The sequence below is a fragment of the Onychostruthus taczanowskii genome, unplaced genomic scaffold (assembly GCF_017590055.1).
Source record: "Onychostruthus taczanowskii isolate IOZ18803 unplaced genomic scaffold, ASM1759005v1 scaffold4, whole genome shotgun sequence".
Taxonomy (NCBI): domain Eukaryota; kingdom Metazoa; phylum Chordata; class Aves; order Passeriformes; family Passeridae; genus Onychostruthus; species Onychostruthus taczanowskii.
The window spans coordinates 4237968-4252437 of NW_024501459.1; the positions used below are offsets into that span (position 1 = coordinate 4237968).

Consider the following 14470-nt stretch of genomic DNA (forward strand, 5'->3'; position numbering starts at 1 on the left):
TATTTTCTTATGCCTGTTATTCACTTTCTGGCAGTAATACAACTTCATTTAGCAATAGTTTGGACCCCTCAGTAAGGGAATGTGTACATAGTAGCTCTCTAATCTTGCTGCCCAGCTGCTAAGACAGTCACATGAGTCACTTGCTGCCTTTAGAGCAACACACACCGCTTGCTGAATTTAGAGACATTCTCTGTTTCTGCACTGGCCATACATATAAATTGAGTAATACCCTATCCTAACTACATACAAAACTCTCTAGGTATTTGTTTTTAGGTTTTTTATATTTAAATCGGTGAGTCAAAGAACATATTTTTTTACTAATGCAGTTAACAACCCAGCTCCACAAAGTGATTTATGTACCAGTTTTCAGTGTTATCCCTCTCACGCCCGTTAGGATAATTTCAGCAATCAGTACAAATGTAGGTAACTGCATCTAATTGTTCAGTGAAAATCCAGCCCTGGAAGAACTCTGTCTGCCAGGACGATTCAGTATACAGCTTCAGAACAAAATACTTTACAACAACTTCTTCCTTATCACTATTTTAAACTGTGACTGTTTGGAACACCATCATATTCAACAGTCTATTTAAAAACAATTTACATAAAGACTGGCATAGCTGCTTCCATGCAGCACCTGCTAATACCTATAACTCCTTGTGGAAAATACTTTATTTACTAACATAATCCCTAAGTGTCATGTAGGAAGTACTATCTCATGCTACTTGGTGCAGTGCCTCACAGGAAAGCACAGCGAGGAGACAGTTCTTTGGACTATTGCTACATCACCAGTGTAGGCCTGATGATGTTTCATTTTTCTCTGCATCACATAATACCTTCTTTCCTATATTCTCCCTGTGTCTCTTTACAGCACTGCTCTTTGCAGATGGTTATACAGGGACGAGATCAAAGCCACGATGTACTGTGCTCTGGCCATATGTGGTTACTGACTAACCAGAGTAACAAAACCCCCACAGAATCACATCAATGGACAGAGCTCATGCCACCAAACCTGAGGAGACTTACATTGTATGAAACACACTTGTACATTCTACAGTCATTGTATACACACTACACATTCTACAGTCCAAAACCACACTGGCACAAACTCCAGAAGATGTTTCAGTGGGCCTGAAGAAGAAAGCAGCGTACCAAACCTTAGCTAACTCTGTTAGTTTCAAGTATGGCCAAGCTTGCCTTAAAACAGACTTCTTGCCAGTAGGAAATCACAGTAGGCAATGTCCCAACTTGCCAGTCAGGCAATAGCACATTTTCAAGTTAAATATTCTAATCTGTCAGATAACATTAAATAGACCTCCATAACTAGCCAGAATAGCGTATCACATAGTAACAACTAACGAGGCTTTTTACTGATGTTGTACCGTTCTGAATTAGCATTTAAAAAATAAATGAAAATGGTTACTTCTATGCTCTTTCAGCAAATTTTGCACTGTAATCCAACTAAATACAAACAAATTCCTTGTATTGATATTTATTACCTAAAAAATTCTAGTCATTGGCGTACACAGAGCCAGTCAACATACAGGTAAATTTTAGATTACCACACATATACATGCTGTTCTTAAAAGCAACACTTAAGATTTCTGAAGTCAAAAGATAGGACAGAACTCTATTTTTCTGTTGCATTTTTTCCACTTTACCGAGTTTTCTGCCAAGTCAGTATTACTGTTTCCCACGTCTGTGTGACTCTTTACTCAGCAACAGTATACAGTTACAAACATTGAAAAGGCAACTTCAGAAAACAAAGTGGCAGAGGAACATGGGGCAAGATTAGCAATTGAAACAACTAATCCAGATGAATCTCAGAGTCTCCAATCCAGCTGGCACAAATTCTCATACACCTCTGTCTTTTCCCTATTCAGTACAGTATTCTATTCAGGTATTTGGTCATCACAATATAATATTCTCCATCACAATTAGGAATAACTACCCCCCTTCCCACTGCAAAAAAAATTTTGCATGTGCCAGTTTTAATCATCAATTTGTCCCCAATAGCCAGAAGTTCTTAGAGGAGGCCAAAACATGCTGTCAGTTCTTGGAAAAAAATATTTTCAATCTGATAATGAAGATATTATGCATTCTATTGAGGACATTTCTCTCCTTAAGAACTTAAGTTCATGGGTATATTTCTGGGCTATCCTGAAATCTCTCAGATGGGCTCTGTAAGAGGTAGCTGCTTAGAATAAAAACATTGCCTAGAGAGTAATGTATGATGACTTAGTGGATTAGCATGTTAAAAACATAATCTCTTTTGACACAGCTGTTTTTAAGTGTTCTTAAAAAAAGTTACAAAATGTTAATTCTGTTTTCCAGTAAACATAACTTTTGATCTGCTGAGTCAGAGATGTTATGCATAATAATCACAGCAGGAATACAATACTATTTGTATTTTTTTTTCTTTTTTGGGGGGAAAGAGCATGAGCACAATTTTGTGCAAATAATAAGAAAAAGAAAAATCACAGAGCAAAATTCAATTAAAGGCAAATCCACCAGAGGGAAACTGTAGTTCTAACAAAACAAAATACTTGTTTTCCTAGGTAATTTCCATATTTCTAGAAAGTTAATTCCAGAGCCATGTAACACCCACATACAGGCTTTATAATATGTACTTTCAACACTGGACTAAAATAATTTGTGCTACTAAGTCAGCACAGTACCACTTTTCTACGTATCACTTTTAATTCTGAATGCAAACCCTCCAAACCAACACTCACTAACTTTACAAAGCACTTTATCATGCACTATCTGAATGTAGCAGAAGAGCTTTGTGTTTGTACAGCTTCCAGAAATCATCATGGAAGCTTCTGAATACCCAGGCATATCTAGGTTATGGATGTATGTAGACACAATGCAATTTTTTTCTGTGATTGTCTTATGATGGTTTTGTTATCAAAAACTATAATCTTCTAAATTATGTACATTATGTATTGTATTAACAAATATACTAATATACCAACATTCTCTTATTGAGGGATCCAAGCTATTGCTAAATTAATCTCTCATGACACATAAGTATTATTTACTTCACTGAAAAATATTACCAGATTAGTACAGCAGTTATTTTTCTTAGCTTTCAAGACAGTTTAATATTTTTTGAACATTTTAACTTCATTTGTGGTTACATTAATTGCCCTTTCAAGTTGACAGGCTTGTAAAATCATCCTTAAGTGCCCATTTCTGATACTGCAGGGGAAAATCAGAATGCCAGTAAGTAAAGGAAGCATCTTATTCCAAGTAATTAATTTATTTGCAAAAGCCAGAATTAAGCAGTCCCCTGTACACACTTTAGAAAGCAACCAATCCTTCACTGCTGGTCTGCTCCTTCCACATTCAGGACACTGTAGTTCCATCATTAAGAGCATCCCCTGCCGAGAAGCACATGACTCTACTGTTCCATGATGTACCCTCAATGACCACCAGCTTCTGAATGAAGCTACAAAAATACTGGTTTTTATTTACTAGAAAAAACCTTGAACAGCTTGCTTCTTGCCCACCTGAAAGACCATCCCTTTCAATGAGTGCCACCTGAAAAAATCTCAAATGCATGTTACAGTATTAAAAAAAAAAAAAAAAAAAAAAGATCATTGGGAAATACCACTTGCTCCCTGAGAAGCACTTCAGTTTTACCACAGATCTCTCCCTCTGAGATGGGTTCATTATGCTGGCATTACAGACCATACAGTTACTACTATACATTTACTAATGACCTACCTAGAATTTGACAGATGGAAATGGTGATGTTTGGAAAGCATGAAATACAGGCTTTGTATCTCGAAGGTTCACAGTGAAAGGAATTGTTAGCATCCAACTAGATTCTAGTAAGTTTTGCAAGACGAACTTGGGCCATCCATTTTTACTAACTGTTTAATTTAATTTGTTTTCATTTACAGCAAAGCACTGTTGAAAAGAAAAGGAAACTTTCAAATAATCTGGTCAAGATCAGATGGGAAAACATCTCCTTCTTCCACTTACAAATTCTATAGTTCAGATCACTCAGTAACTTTGCCAGCCACTGCAACATACTAAAAAAAAAAAAATCAAGAAACACACTTCCTAAACAAGTGACAAATGCAGAAAGTAGAGGTTAAAAAAATGATTAATTTTTTTTACCCCCTTATAACCAGTCTAAAAATACTCAAAGCAAGAAGACATAACATGCCCTCTGTGGGTCAGAACTCTGCCATGCACAGGGAGTGAAGTGATTTTGACTACATTCTCTCAGATGTACCCCCAAAGACAAAATCACATCACAAAATCACAAAGTTGCTAAGTAATAGTTAATTCATAAGTTAATTCACAAAGGCAATATAATCTTTGTCCAGGAGACCTCATAACCTTCCTACAAAGGCCCAAGTTACAAGAAGTTTGGATATATCATAGAACTGTAAAATGGTTTGAGTTGGAAGGTACCTTAAAGATCATGCAGTTCCATGGGCAGGGACACCTTTCACTAGACCAGGTTACTCAAAGGCCACCTAACCTGGCCTGCAACACTTCCAGGGATGGGATACCCAGAGTTTCTCTGGGCAACCTGTTCTGGTGCCTTACCACCCTCACAGTAAAGAATTTCTTCCTAATGTCAAACCCAAACCTACCTGCTGCCAGTTTTACTCCTTGTCTTGTCACTACACACCCTTATGAGAAGTCTCTCTCCAGAGGCTCTTGTCAGCCAAAATGGTGGCAAATTTTACATCTATTTGGGAAGGAAGAACTAACAGTTAAGCTCTTTCTTAACTGTTCTTAACAGCTCTAAATTAAGCTCCTTCTTCTTCAAACTATGAGTCTTATAATCCGAAAGAAAGAAATGAGATTTAAGTATACTTCACAAGACAGTTACAAAGCACTTGCAACCTGACAGCTGATTTCTGCCTGCCTTTTACCTTTTTTTTAAGTTGCCTATATGAAACTTTCACACTAAAACTACCTTCAAATACCAAACTACCTCCTTTATGATGAAATTCGGATGCATAGCAGAAGGGATTATTTGACCTTCAACCACAGTTTAACACCTAAAACTACGACAAGAGCAGTCATTTAGAGTATCCATTAAATCTTGGAGGCTGTGCTCGGAGTTGAGAGACTTTTTATTGCTTGGTTCGTGATGAAAAATGGAACAAGCAGCACAATACTCAAGTTCTTATTCAGACAAAACCTTTAGGAAATTTAATTTGCTAATGAAGAATTATGGAGTTCATTTCAAGATAACTGAATATATTATCAGTTTCAAGGTTGCAACACGACTATGTGACTGATATCACAAATTCACATGATTTAAGTATTTTGAGAGGACTGAGGGGCAGTGATTTAAGTCACCAGAGACACCTTTTTGACCACATCTGTCTTCTCACTTGAGGATTGAAGAAAGATCCAGTTTCTTTTTATGTTCAGTTGTTTCATTAGTCAAACTACAGAAAAACTGAAAATAATAACACACATCCAACCTCCCAAAACTAAAGTATCTTGCTACTCCAATCAAAGTGACAAGCAATCAGTGTAGTTAAAAACTGCTCAAATGCACTTTCCTTTCAGTACAAATATTTAAGTATAATAAAGAGCAAGAAGTTTGTTTTACATGATGCATAAATAAAGACCGTACTAGAAATTGAAATGTATTTTTCAATATGGGCTTAACTTACTTGTTCTCAAATATTCTGAAGTGGCCAAGTTTTCAAAGGTGAAATAATACAGGGGAGACCTCTAAAACCATTTTTTCCTCCCAAGAAACTTGTTTCACAGTTTAACATTTCTGAAAGTATAATCTAGATTTCTGTTTGCCTTCTACAGCAATTGACACTAGAAGTATGTTTTTTTTATGAGAAACAATGACAGCACATATTTGACAAGACCTGACATCTTTTCCTCATAGGTAAGTTTAATATTCATCCAGTTAGGGACTATTCCCATCACCCAGACACCATCATGATTAAGTTTCCTGTATTACTCTGCACTCAATTTTTCTATTTGTAGCATCACCAGCTCAAGTTAATGTCACAGTACTCCTTGGCACAATTTTTGTAGTACAAAAATTATCAATAACTAAACTTAAAGAGACACAAATAGATTCTGAGAGAATAAAAGAGTTTTAAACAAGTTAAAGAAGTGCTGAGTTCAGAAAAGAGTGAATCCAAAAGAAAAGGATACACTCAGGCAGCTAAGACAAAAAACCTTTAAAATTATAACTGGGAAAACATTACATTTTACAAGTAATGAGAAATTAAACAAGTTTGATATAAATATTTCACGTACACTTTTTAAAGCAATTTCAACACATACTAAAACCAGCCTGAATAATTAGGATAATTAACATATTAGGATTCTTGGTTAACTTTTTTAAGTAAAAAATAATGTAACTTTGTTGTTTAGGAATAGAACTGATTTCATTGTACTGGTATGTTTATAACTGTACTTAAACACCATTTAAAATAGCATGTAGCAACACCATCCTTTGACAGATGCAATAATATTTTTATTACTTTTTCTGAAACTGATTAAAATATAGCCATAAGCAATATGTTTGTGCTGGGGCATAATTAGGAGTGGTTTAGTCTGAGCACAATCCTAGTATTCAAAAGAATAAAAGAAAACTTCAAATCACAGATAAAAAAAAGCCTAAGGATTTAAATAACTGGAATTTATGTCTAGGCTCTTCTCTAAGCTAGGTGGTTCAATATTTCCTCGTGTCTACTAGTACTATGTAAGTATTGATCACATTAACTTCCAGTGAACAAAATAAGCTTGAACAATACTGTGTTTAGCTTTTAAACAGAACACAAAACTCTGACAATATTTTATATTTGTTTTATTTTACTTTCATACTCTTCTTAGAGTACTTGTGAGAGGAGCACCAGTAACTGATAGCAGGTAGCTAATACCATAAATTTACACCTTTGTAATGTATCATCTTATGAAAACATAAGAACAGCCGCAGGCAATTTCTACTTTTATATATTTATATTTTATCTATACTTGCATGTGATAAATGCAGTATGACTAAGCCTTGCATGTAGGCAGCTGCAGTAAATGCAAAATAGTATAAATGAAAATTCCACACGTGACAGTAGGAGTTTGAAGAAACTTAACATTTACAAACTTGTAAATGTTTTATTACTAACTACACTGGCTTGATTGAAATTTAATAGCAAGCTGCCAGAATCTCTCATTCTGCCTTTCCTTCAAAAAGATCTCTTAAAAAAAAAATTTCCTATACCACAACTGATTCAAAAGACATGATATTGTCCCTAAATGTCTCCTAAAAATGTGTACATGTCTGTATCTATCCCACATATAAATGTAACATTCATGATAAATACATACACCACACAGTAAACAGTTTTATTACAAGTGACAAGCACTTGAGACAGTAAAATCTGATTTGCGTACACAGGGTCTTTCTGCTGCTCAAACATGTAATATAGAGAGATCTCATTAACTCAGAATCAGATGATTTGCAGGGTTTTTTAGAAAACTCATGCACTAGCAAAAACAAGTACATACTCAATACATGAAGAGGGAAGCTAAGTTTTCTGACAGCCTCGTTCTTTTTTGGTTATTTGGCAATTCACAGTAAATGTGCATAAGGCAAAATCAGCAATCTACATCTTATTTCCTAAGAAATACTTTACACTTGCAGACTGCCAAATCTGATGTGACTCACAACCATAAAGAAAAGCTTTTAGGGTTAGAGATACACAGTGTCAGGCTACTGGTAAATTACCTGCAGTAAACCTACATGCAATCTGTATGGCTAAATTGTATCAAATAAAGTATTATTACAGCAATATGGAAGAGATTATTATTAGTTATCCTAACTTAAGTGAAAAAACAACTCTGACAAATAATTCCCTTTAAACACTTTCTAATCTGATTTCTAGGGATATTTTCCTTGAGAGAGGAATTTAGCACATTAAGTGCAAAAGAAGATTATAGCTATTCAGTTTACTGTAACAGACACTTTTTGCATTTTTCCAAGTTTCTTTACATAGTTATTTCTTAATTGCATATGATGGCAACTCTTAGGTTTTACTTTCCTGACTCCCACTTGACTTTCTCAAATCTGATTTGAGGTATTTTACTTCAGAGTTGTGAGTTACTGTTGTATGCATTATACCCACACTTGCCTGAATTCGTTTTTTTAATCTCACTTTTTGTTTTATAATAGCTCAGACCTGTGGGGTTTTTTCCCTCTCTTTCCTTTCCTCTAAACAAATACCCATTGGGCCACATTTTATTTTCTTTGTGCCCCCCTGTAAGTCTATAAAAGCCACCAGATTTGGTCATGAATAGAATAGCTCATCACTCTGGCCGTGTATTTTAATGCATTTGACAAGGTATCTCTACACTCTGGACAGGCAATGAACCAGGAAGGAGAGAGAAGAAGGCTACAGAGAAGGCTATAATAGAAACTGGTTTATTCCTTCAACATAAGAATAACTATATATCCTTTCCCACTCTTCACTGTCAGGTATGTACTTACACAGTCATCTCAAACCCCTAACACATATGGTGGCTAATTTTAATGCCATGATCCTACAGTAACCGTTTGCTAGACATGCAGGGTCCATTTAAATATCAAAAATTTTAATACATCCTATGAGAAGGCCCCATCCTTTAAAATGTGAGCACACAACTACTCTAAAAAGCATGCTGTATCTTTTCAAAAGTCAATAAACTCCCTCTAGTTCTATTAATTTCTGCTATTTGTTCTAAAATGAGACAATAACAGGTGAACAGTGGCACAGATGTAGATAGAAAACACTTTAAACACACAACTAAATAAAAATAAAACTGAATCTGCAGTAATGGTGACCAGTTCTGTTTAATATTAGGTTTTGTGAACCTGCATACAATTAGGATCTTTTTGCATTTGATATCTGGTGGACAACTGTTTATTTAAAATGCATTAGTAGCTGCAATCTATGCAATTTCACATAAATGCTCACTATATTCCTTGACAACTAAAAAAAAAAAAGTATCTGTGTAAGTGATTATATTGAGAGTTAATCAGTGTTTTACATTCAAGTTACAAGATCACACAATTCAAAAATCAATATAAATTGAATTAAATTCTAGATGTGGGGGTTTTTTAGATTAGAGGAAAATACACAACTGTCTATTATCAAAATGCCCAGATAACTGCAAAAAAAAACCACTCCAATGCTTCAGAAATTTAAACATTTTATATTTGATCAATACAAATGTTACTTTGTTTTAATATTTGAATTATTTTTAAATAGTTTTTTAAGGCTACCTAAACATTTGGTAATCAGTTAAAGATGCTTAGCAGTTCAGTGGATAAATACTGCACATTTCTTTCAAAAGCTCTGCAAGCTAAATCCTTAGCAGTAGCAGATATTTGGAGAATAACTCTTTGAAAGCAAGTTCTCTATCACTTCAGTGGTGGTCACTGCTAGCTCCTTTTAAGTCTATACTGATTTGAGAATGGTCTAAGTACTTGAACAGATTTCATGTTTTCCAGAATATTTCTGCTTGGTAAACATATAAATTTGTTCAAGAACCCTACCAAAAAGTATTTGTTCACAAAAACTGGTTTTAACAACATAAAGGGTTATGGACAGAAAAATTTAAAAACTTTTGGTTTAGTAAAAACATCTATTTTACAAAATAACCTTGAACAGTTACAAACAGTGGTTTATTTACAACATGAGTAGTGCCCTCCTCAACCCATTAATTTTAAAACATATGCAATACCCTGAAAGAAGGAGACTTTAGGGCACCATTTTGACTAACCAGCTGCAGAGATGGACAACCATTAGAAGCGGCTGCACTTTGTACGCAGTGCCTTTTGGAACTACACAAACTTTTTAAAGGTTTCTTAATTTAAATCTCTAAAGTTTTTAATTGAAAACTAATTTTTTTCAGGACAATTACTAAATTAAAAGTACACACCAAGAGACACATTTGAGCTAAGCATTCAAGGAAAGCTGAATGCATGTCACTTTAGATTCCTGTATTTGCTTGTACTGTTGTAGAATACTGTAGTTATTAATTTTTAAACATTACTGAATAGGATTGGTAAGTCTCTAGAAAGGATTTTAATACATTTACACCTCTCCTGTTTACCTAGAAAAAGTAGGTTCACTTTACCAACAATAGACCACAGTATTTGTTTCCTCAGGTGTTTTAATTTTAGAAAATCTTGAAAAAATCAAACTGTATCATGTATGGAATCAGACCAATACATAATAAAGAAGAATATCTTAACTCTTAGAACAAGCAAGCTTTGAAAGTTACTTTGTATTTTTATTTAAAAAAAACACTTCATCACTGTAAGAATTCTGTTTTCTACAAAAGAATAAGTTTGTAAAAAAATAATCTAAACAACATTTTTTTTTCTGCTATTATTATCATCTCCATCTGGATTATACCTTAAAATTAAATCCAGTTTAGCAGAGTATCAAATTCTTAGAGAACACCCTTTCCTCTTTCTCCACCCTAAATCCTGAATTTTGTACTATGGTTGGATACACTGAATTTACTTTGTAATACACAGCTGTAAGTCAAGAAAGATACTCCACAACACTGCTTCTTTCACATTGTTATTACCAGTGTCTATACCTATTTTCAGCATTAAAATATTTATGATTAAAAAGCTCCAAATTAGGTAAAAATGTAGAGGCATGTTAAGCACTTCATACTGATGGTCACAGAAACAGCATTTGAAGAGTTCTCAGTACCATTAACTAGTTTATTTAAGTTAGTTCTGCACATCTAGTACCATCTGTCTATCTACCCTGCTACATTAAAACTACCAACATATGGTGCACTGCTATTAATTTATCAAATTTCTATGCATTCCAGGGTAATGTTACTTCAGTCAATAAAAATAATAGATCAGTTTAAGAAATATTCAGAAAGGAACTTTAAAGTCTGAATTCTTACTAACTACAAAAGAGATCTGTAAACCATAAAAGGCAGTTGTGGAAAAACATTCAATATCATTCCTTTATACAAAATTATTAGTATTTCTTCCTTAATGACCCTTTTTTCTAACCTAAGAGTAGTTAATGTGATTTAATTTTCACAACTGTGAGTCACTGGAAAACTTTGAGATTTCTGCCCAAATCTTTAACCACAAGGCTATCCCAGGCAACAAGTTTCTTTGGTCACACTTGCAGAAAGGGTACAGATCATTTGCAAGCACATGCTATTCAACAGAGAGGGCTATCACAACTCCTACTCAACTTCCACAAATTCACAGAAAACATGTGCTGCAACAGTCTCCATCCAGTTCAGTACCCCATCTCCCCTCTCAAGAACCGCATACCTGTACTCAGTTTTCAATCTAGAACTAAGCACAAAGACTCCAAAAACAAAGCAAGTGTAAAGGCAACACTGCAACTCCTCATAAAGGTATCAAATTGCCATGTTAAGAGGCGATGCTAATTTTTTAAAATAGGACATTTAAAAATAAAATTAAAATACATAGGAGATAACAGGGACAAGGAGAGCATTTCACATCATCACAGTTAAACATTTACAAGTTAAAAATTATGAAAAAAAACAGTATCAGCCAGAACCCATGCTAAAAGCATGCATGCATACACACATGCACATATATACATGACACCAGACCACAGTTAGGATTACTTTTCTCTCTTTAAATAAAGCCAGAGGCAATTCTTCCAAGTGATGTTTTAACTACACACCTAAGGTGTACTTGCAATGAGTCCCTACTTTGGCCAATTAAAACCTACAGTTATTTTTCAGTATTTTCAAAACCTTTGGGGATGGTTTAGAAGATTTAGGCATAGAATAAACTTTTGAACAAACTCACGTGTTCCCAACAAAACTGAATGTATTCAAAGTAAAAATAATGCACTTCACAACTTTCACAAAATGTCTGTGAAATTGCCCTACACACAGGGAATTCATCTCCTCCCAGAGAATTCACAGCTAGCAGAACAGCACTAGATCTTAATATTAAACAACCTGAGACTATTTCATTTCTGCAACATACAATCCAAAAAACACTCTCCAAAACACAGCAATTTAATTAAACACACCAAAAAACTCCCCTGAAGACCTGCTACACACAAAAGAATTGCTTTGATCCCAACGATTCTGCACGTTTCCCCCTGTTATCCTTCCCTAATTTACCAGGCTAGGGCCGATTTGATACCTTTCCATGAAAAAAAAAACAACGAAGCACCCCTCTGCTAGAGGCAGAGGTGCTGCAGAGGTGATGATAACCCTAGGAAAAGAGAAGCTGTCTCTTTAAAATGCCCTGCTATGTCCCTGATCCCACGTGGAACCAACATCAGCAGCACTTTCGCATTAACTTCAATGTGAGGCGAGATGAGGCATCATTATTTCATATAAATAAAACGAGGAGACTGCAGAATACATTCTTTGTAGGAGACAAACAGGTGAACTGAACGTGCCAGGGAAATCAGCAACCACCCGCAGAAGAGGTGCCCTGCCCCCGAGCCCTCTCTGCTCTCCCTATGGAGCATTAGCTCAACTCCACACCACTCTCAAGAATCCAGTTCAAATACAGGAGTGAGCCACCAAGAAAACTTGAAATTCAAAGGCAACGAAAATGCACTTTATAAACCGGAAAGGTTTACTCTTTGCCTCACACATCCTAATTAGATCAGGAAAGTGACATTACAAAAGCATTACATTCCGGTCCGAAAAAAAAAAAAAAAAAAAAAAAAAAAAGGAAAGAAAAAGACAGAGGAAAAGAAAAGAGCCCCCATCTCCCCAAATCCCCCAAAAACACACACACCAAAAAAGCATTAAAAAAGGAAGTTATAAAGCACCACATCCAGCATTTATCTTATCTAGGATCACTCCACATTACCCCCAAGTTATACACTTTCTGCACCATCATCTCCCCCTACCTCTCTGTCCTGAAAGGGATTTTCACGTTTTCTCATTGTCGGTGGCGAGTTATAAGAGGCTTTTGCCTTTCCAAAGAATTCATCAACAAAAAAAAATAATAAATATTAACTCCTTGCTCCCTGAAACCTTAAAACGGTCTCGGGAAGACACGGGTTTTATACTGTTACCTTGAGGAAGAAAAGGGGGAGCAGCCCCGATTTTTAGGTATTTTTTGGCATTTTTTTCTGATTTTTATTTTGTTATATGCCTCAGTTCTCCCTCCATTTTGGTTGTTTATGATACTGACAACAAGCTGTCCCTGCTCTCTCTCTCTCTCTCTCCGGATCTCTCCTGCTTTCAGTTAGCAAACCCCCCTCCCCAATGCAACACGACTCAGCACTTACTTGGGTTCACACTTTTCTCTAAACACACACCGATGGGGAAGGGAAAAGCTCCTGGGCTACTCGGAGGGGGAGAGCAGGCAAATTCGTTTCTTTATTACGAAAAAAAAAACTTTTGTCCAAAAAACGACGGGAAAGGGGGGTCGAGTGCCCCAAAGTCACTCCGGATCCCCCCAAAGACGCAGCCGCCAGGTCCGGGGGACACCCCACGGGTAGCCGGGTCCACGGGGGAAATTTCTGTGCAAAATTTGTCCGGTTTGAGGCGGTGGGCGAATTTATATTAATTTTTTCCCTCATTTTTCGGCACCGCGGTCTCTAATGTCTTCCGCTCCCTCTCTCGCCGCTCTCGCCGCTGTCACTGCATTCACAGCACAGGCTCCGGAGAGGCGAGGAGGGGAGGGGGCGGCCGCGCCGCTCCTGCCCCTGCCCCTGCCCCGCGGCCCCGGGCCCGGGCCGCCGCGGGGGTCGGCGGCGGGCACCCCGCGCCCTCCTGCCGTCCCCCGGGCAGCCCCGCCGCCTCGCCCGCTCCTCGCGAACCAGCAGAGCGCCGCGGGGAGGGAGGGGAGGAGTGGAGGAAACTCCTGAGAGAGGTTTTTCTGAAAATCATCTCTTTCTCCCTCCGAGGGAGGGGAAGGGGGGTGGCTCCCCTGCTTTTCCCCCCGGGGGGGTCCGACGCGGGGCGGCGGGGGGCTGCGGGAGATGAGGGGAGAGGGATGGAAGGGAGGGATGGTTAACACAAACTTTTCCTCACTGCTCGCTGCTCCTCTCTCCTCTCCCCCCTCCTTCTCCTCCTCCCCCTTCATAATTTAAATAACCCTGATATTTCCCTGCTAAACCCCGGCGCCTGCCCCCCAAACCCGCAGCAGACTCACCGCGGGAGCCTCAGCATCCCCTCTGCGCCCCGTTTCCACCCTTTACAGTGTTCTCCGATTTTTCTGTAATTTTTTCCCCATATTTCGGGCTGGACGCGGCGGGCCTGGAAATTGTTTGCTTTCCCGTCTTTCCAGCAGCCATTGTAGTGTATGCGCTGCGGTGCAGCCCAGCCTGCCGCACACGCCGCGCCCACACCGCCCGCCGCCCACACGCACCGCGGGTTGGACGCCTCCCCCAGTCAGTCAGGGCCGCGGCCGCGCCCCGCCGCCGGCGCCTGCGGCCCGCGCCGCCCGCCCCGTTGGTGGAAGGAGGCGCCGCTCACGGCCGGGGAGGGC

At 37.7% G+C, this 14470-nt stretch overlaps 1 protein-coding gene across 2 annotated transcripts in view; it reads right to left on the reverse strand.

Moving 5' to 3' along the window:
• The window catches only part of PLAG1 (PLAG1 zinc finger), a 52358-nt gene extending 38010 nt beyond the window's left edge, over positions 1-14348 (reverse strand). For both annotated transcript variants that reach the window (XM_041412745.1, XM_041412743.1), the window contains exon 1: positions 14135-14348. The gene's annotated coding sequence lies outside the window, so the exon portion shown is untranslated. The remainder of the gene's footprint in view (positions 1-14134) is intronic.
• Positions 14349-14470: the final 122 nt, after the last annotated feature.